Source organism: Echinops telfairi, unplaced genomic scaffold (genome assembly GCF_000313985.2).
Source record: "Echinops telfairi isolate 266 unplaced genomic scaffold, ASM31398v2 ScPeMD7_2010;HRSCAF=2546, whole genome shotgun sequence".
NCBI classification, from domain to species: Eukaryota; Metazoa; Chordata; class Mammalia; order Afrosoricida; family Tenrecidae; genus Echinops; species Echinops telfairi.
The window spans coordinates 11,953,474-11,960,411 of NW_022105908.1; the positions used below are offsets into that span (position 1 = coordinate 11,953,474).

The following is a 6,938-nucleotide window of genomic DNA, read 5'->3' on the forward strand; positions in this document are numbered from 1 at the left end:
AAAATATTTGATTTACAAATAAGGAATCCTACTTCGCGGAATTTCATTTATCACGGTAGGGTCTAGAACTGATTAACCGCGATAAACGAGGGTTCACTGTACTTAAATACATATGGGAATCAGTTTGTATTATGGCTATTAGTTGCAATCAAGTCCTCTCCCGCTCATGGCTGTAGAAGAGAATGAAATGTGGCCTAGTTCTGTACTATCTTCACCTATTCTTGAGGCCACTGTGTGTTCTCTGTCTGCCAGCCTAGAGAGCTCATTTCCCAGCACTGTATTGAACACTGTTCTGCTGTGATCGGTAGGGTTTCCTGCTGTTGTTTTTTAAAGTAGATTTTCTCATCTTTATTCCCTCTCCATTTTAGTCTTGAAACTCTGCTAAATCCTGTCCACCCTGAGTGACACTCTGGTATTTTAAATTCCTGCAATGTCATAGTCCAATACCTGAAAATGGGTGGTAGTTAGCATGTACATGCCATGTGTATGTATTTGTATGTATATATGTTTAGTGTGTCTATGATGTACAAATAATGTACATATAGTGATAAGGAATGATAAATCAATACGCTTTGTAAAACCCAAGTCAAACCAATTGCTAGAGTGTTAATTCTGACTTTAATGACCATACAGGACAGAGCAAAAGCATTCTTTTGGGTTTCTGAGGCTGTAAATCCTTTAAGTTGCAGAATGCCTCGTCTTTCTTTCATGGAACAGCTGGGGGATTCAAGTTACCCACCTTTTGGTTAGCAGCCCAGTGTTTATCTCACTGTTCCACACAAGGGCCCTTAGTTTGTACCAAGATACTAGGATCTCAGAGATGGAGTTACATGCTTATGAGTAGAAAGCTTAAAAAATGAACTTTTGAGATAGTCCCTCAGACTATAAGAAGTCCTGATAGCACTGTGAGCTAAGCATTAGGTTATAATTGCAAGGTCAGCGATGAAAACTCAGAAGGTGAGTTAGTTAGTTTATTGTGCCAACCTGGCCGATAAACACATGTGGGGTTAATTGAAGGGCAGAGGGATAAATGGCTCAGTGAGACTCGCCTTTCGAGTTCTCGGGTCTCTGGCTTTTTGATGGTTGCACCAGAGTGCAGTTGCCTTAGCCGTTCCCTGCTTCAGCTGGCAAGGCTGACTTTCTGCAAGACATCCCCAAAGAGAAGCCACATGGACCTACCCCGATGCAACCCTGGGTGCTGGAGCAGCTGTGTGGAGACCCCTGCCAGCGCTGAGATGTTTACACGTTCACTGATTCAGCTTTCCTCCTGCAGTCAGCAACCTGGTGTGTGTTTTGTGAGATGGAGGAAGACTTTGTGGATTGGTATTGAACACATGGGTTAATGGGTTCATGTTGGACTTGTGGGCTTGGGCAGCACTGGGTTGGGATGTTTTCTTGATGCACACTTAACCTTTGTATAAAACTATCTTTTATACATGAGTTTCTGTGGATTTGTTTCTCTAAAGTACCCAGACTAACACAGAAGTTCAGTGGTTGAAACTTACCTTGGGAGAAAAATGAGACTGCTATTCCTGTAAATATTTACAGCTTCAGCCTTACAGGGTCACTATGAGTTGGAAATAAGTTCATGGCAGTGAGTTTGTGGGGTTTTGTTTTTCCCCATCTATGATCTGCTATTTTCTATCTACAGTAGATTTTACTTCCTGTTACCATAAAGTTTGGAAATTCTAGACCACCCAGAAATGCCTAGGAAGAGGGGCCTCTTTATCTGTTTCTAAAAAATCAACAATTAAAAACTACTCTCATATGAACTGTGGAACCATGCATGAGTTGAGGCTGGCATGTAAATTTGAAAACAACTTCTCTATCTGACTGTACACCATTGTCATTGTTGTTGTATCTCTTCTCCCTTTAAGCAGTCTTAGAGCAAATGAGTCTGTTTGCACAATTTATGATGACCTTTGCTCTAATCAACACATTTAGTTTCCGAGATATTAGTTCAGGAACATGTTAGTATGTTGCTACTATTCAGCCTTGCTGTGTGGATGAAATGACTAAATATATGTAATGAGCAAAGAGAACAGTATATTTCATATATCTAATTATTATCCTGCTTGAGCCTCCAATCTAATTGGAATGAAATAGAATTTGTAGCTTAAAACATTATTTCTAATACCTGATCAGAAATAATGTTTTAAGCTCCAAATCAGGTATCAGGTACCAGGCATCAAAGAACAAAAAATCATATCATTGTAAATGAGGTTGAGTGCAGAGTGGAGACCCAAAGCCCATCTGTAGGCAACTAGACAACCCTTACTGAAGGGTTGGCAGGAGGAAATGAGCCAGTCTGGGTGCAGGGTAGCAACGATGAAACATATAACTTTCCTCTAGTTCTTACATGCTTCCTCCCCCCAACTATCATGATCCCAATTCTACCTTACAAAACTGGCTAGACCAGAGGATGTACACTGGTACAGATAGGAACTGGAAACACAGGGGATCCAGGGAGGATGATCCCTTCAGGCCCAGTGGTGAGAGTGGTGATACCTGGAGGTTGGAGGGAAGGTGGGGTAGAAAGGGGGAACCGATTACAAGGAGCTACATACAACCTCCTCCTTGGGAGATGGACAACAGAAAAGTGGGTGAAGGGAGACGTTGGACAGTGTAAGATGTGACAAAATAATAATTTATAAATAATCAAGGGTTCATGAGGGAGGGCGGATTGGGGAAGGAGGGGAAAAACAAGGAGCTGATACCAAGGGCTCAAGTAGAAAGCAAATGTTTTGAGAAACGATGATGGCAACAAATGTACAAATGTGCTTGACACAATGGATGGATGTATGGATTGTGATAAGAATTGTACAAGCCCCCAATAAAATTATTTAAAAAAATTATTGCAAAATATTATTGCAATCATGGGATACCTAGAACACTGTACAAAGCTGATTCCCTGGCATCATACTGTAAACACACAGGGCTCTGTTTTATGGAGCTAGGATCTGAATTCTCTGACAAAACTTGAGTGCATTGAAATAATGTTTGCACATACCTGCGGTAGTTACTTAATCTGGTGTCAATTTGGGACTTGAGAGGATTATGAGTGCAGGGGTGGAGTCTAGTCTGTCAATGTGGTCATTGACCATGAGACCTCTGTGTGGGTATGGCCTTTTCCTGTGGATTCTGGGAACTCTTGTATTTCCTCCTTGGAGGTGGGAGAAACACTCTCTCTCTCTACTTATTCCCTGAGAGACACTCTACTGACAAGACACAAGGAACTATGTAGATAGATAGACCCCGTGGCCTGGGAACTGGAGAAGCCATGTGGAGACTCCTGCCAGCGCTGAGATGCTTACAACGCCACTGGACCCACAAGACTTTTCACCCACTGGCCTGTTCTTCCTGCATTCGGCGGCATTGTTTGTGTTTCATGAGTCTGAAGAGGACTTTATGCATTGGTATCGGACATCTGGGCAAATATCGGACCTATGGATTTGATCTAGACTGGGCTGGGATGTTTACTCAATATTCAACTGCTCTTATATATAAAGCTCTTTCTTATACACATATGAGTGTCTATGAATTTGTTTCTCTAGTCTACCTGGACTAACACAATATCAGTCCCAACTTTCAGTATGCTGTGGTAATATGGATGAAAATAGTGCTCTTGAATTTTAACCAATATGTCTTTCACCATTCCGTTGTCTTTGTCTAGAATGTCCTTTCCACCCATTAACGACCAATTTAACATCAAGCGACCCATTCTAACTCCTACTATTCTGTCCTTCCTGAATGGGCCCATATATAATTTTCATTCTCTGAATTTTCATGTGCCACAAACATCTCACTAGCTAGCCCATATGCCTTGGTTTTAGGTTTTATTTTTCCTTGTCAAATAAATGAATCTCCTACAGGAAAGGAAACTTTGTGTTTATACAGCTTTGAATCTATCACAGGCTCTAATGTATAGAACACATTAATATTTTTGTAGAATAATATATTAAATGTAAGCAACAACCATAAACTTGAAGCTTTGTATATAAAGAATATTTGAACAAGTCCAGGCATTACTATCCAAATTTGGAAATATCTGGCCTAATATTAGCCTTAGAAGAAAAACACCCTGAATGTTTTTTAGATGCAAGTATGGCAAGACTTCAGCTCATTTACTTTGTAGCTACCATCAGAAAAGATTACTTTTTAGAAAGGTAGATCATGATTGGTATAGGTTAACAAAAATGCAAATCTCCAATTAAAAATTAATTAGCTCTGCTAAAAAGTTAACATACAAGAATTATAAAAATTGGACCAGTATAACTTTTATCACAATATTAAATTTTGAATTTTTATGTCAATATTACCAAAAACACTCCATGAATTCAATGCAATTCTGATCCAAATCCCAGAACAACTATTCAAAAAATGGAAAAACGAATCACCAATTTCGTATGGAAAAGAAAGAAATCCAGGATAAACAACACACTACTAAAAAGGAAAGCAAAATAAGAGACTTCTCACTCCCAGATTCTAAAGCTTACCATGCAGTCATGGAAATCAAAAAGCTTGGTATTGGTACAATAACAGATATGTAAATCAGTGGATCAGCATAGATGAAAAAATGCCTACCTCATACCAAATATAAAAATGAACTCAAGATTGATTAATGGTTAAAATACAAGCCCAAGAACTATAATAATCAACAATGAACAAATAGAGACAAGATTAAAGGCCCTAAAACAAGGCACATCTACAGTAACAAACATAATAGAATATATCCACCCTGTAGTAGACAAAATAGAAGACTGGAACTTCTTAATGTATGACATTTATGTACATGAAAATACTTTATTAAAAGGTAAAAAGGGAACTCATAGAATGGGGGGACATTGGAAATGAAATACCAGAAAAAATGATCCAATCTCAAAAATCTGCAGAAAATTATAATACCTTTATAAGAAAGACAAACACACGAAGAAATAATCCAATAAAAAATGGGCAGAAGATATGGATAGACAGGTCACTAAACATCACATCCAGGCAGCCAATTCCATATGAAGAGATACTCGGTATCGTTTTCTAAAGGAGAAATACAAATTAGAACAATGAGGAGATGCTATCATGAAAGCATATAGCAAAATTAAAATTTTTTAAAGGAAATTAACAAATGCTAGAGAGGATGTGGAGAGATTGAACCCTCATACACTGCTGGTGTGACTGCAGAATTTACAGCCATTTAGCCATTATGTAAAACAGTACGACATTTCCTGAACGAATGTGAATAACAGCACCATATGACCCTGGAATTTCTCTACTAGGTATATACCCCAAAGAAATAGAGAACAAGATACAAGCAGATGTATGCACACCCAAGTATATTTCAATACTTTCTATAACAGCAAAAATAGGGAAACAATCAAAAAGCCCACCTGGACTGCCCAGATGAACTCAGGTGCATACATTTAGTGGAATATTATTCATCTCTTAAAAAAAAATGCTGAAACTGTCAAGCACCCCACGATGGATTGGGAAGATAAAGTTAGTCGAGTTAGTCAATCTCAGGAAAACAAATATTATGTGACACTACTAATATAACAGAAAAAAAACTCAGAAAAGTGGTTTTCACACTAAAATAATCATACTTAAAGGCTATGGTGAGGTCAAAAGTAGGAGGCAGAGAGAGGGGAAGGGGAGGGAAGGAGGATGGTTGGAAGGAAAATACACAAGATAGGGCGGCATACATGGGGCTTACTAGAATGCTTTCCTTGTTCTGATGACACACGATCTGTGCAATTCGTTTTATATGTATTTCCCTGTGGGTGCTCTACACCATACGTAATGGGAAATAATGCAGGGGGAAAAACGCAGAAAGAAAGGTCAAAGCTTTCACAAACCTCCAGTTTCCTTCCCCATTGGACCTAAACACTGGTATGAGTGGTTACAAAGGAGAAAAAGTAACATTGACACTGACTTCAAAGTTTTTGTAGTGCATGGCCTAATTTCAAACAGGGGTAAAAATACATTTAATTTTAAATTTCTTTGTGAATGGTACGCTATGCACCTACTAGATCATCTTAATTATTAGGTAATCCTATTGGATCATCTTAATATATATAACATCTTAATATATATTAGATCATCTTAATATATTATTAGATCATCTTAATATATGTAACTTGGTAGTACAGTGATACTTTACCTATTTTCTAGCATTCCAACAGAGACCTGATAGTGTAGTCGATTACACACGGGGCCACCAGCTCTGAGGTTTACAATTTGAAGCCACCCACCACTTTGTGGGAAAAGATGAGATTTTCTGCTCCGTAAAGACTTATAGTCTCTGAAACTCACAGGGGTGGGTTGTGGGAATGGCACTTTTGAGTGCACACCATGATGAATGAAAGGCAAAGTAACAAGAAGACTAAAACTATCACAAAATGAAAATAATATTATAGCAAAAGCTTGCAACCCATATTCATACCTCTCTACAAGTTCAAGAAACATGTTAAAGGCCAAGGTAGGATATTTAGAAGCTAGGGTGTGGTAATCAGCCTTCATTATAATGACAAGATGTGTTTGTTGAAGTAAAAAAAATCATATTTACATTTGCATTCATGAAATGTTACTGAAAATAAAACAGCTGTTACAGCCATATTCAAAACTGTGCCGTGCTCCTCTCAGGGACTCAGCATTACAAATAAAGAGAACAATCAGATGAAGCAGGAACGCTGAGCTTACTGCCACCGAAGGTGCAATAGACTCTCAAGCAACATGGGAAAGTTTAGAAGACTGTTATTGCTATTTAATTAAGGAAATATAACTCATGATTCTAGTAGACGCAAATCAACTATACATATGGCTACCTATAGAACCCACATTAAGCACTATCATCCATGTCAGATTTTGTTTGTTTACTTGTTTGTTTTCCAAGTAGGGAACAAAATGGATGACAAGGCACAAGATTTAAAAGCCTTTTTTTTTTT

General features: G+C 38.3%; 1 non-coding gene across 1 annotated transcript; it reads left to right on the forward strand.

Moving 5' to 3' along the window:
* The first annotated feature begins 5,846 nt into the window (after positions 1 to 5,846).
* On the forward strand, positions 5,847 to 5,966 carry LOC115870614. Its single transcript, XR_004046801.1, has one exon. It is a non-coding gene; the product is annotated as a small nucleolar RNA SNORA61 (small nucleolar RNA).
* The last annotated feature ends 972 nt before the right edge of the window (positions 5,967 to 6,938 follow it).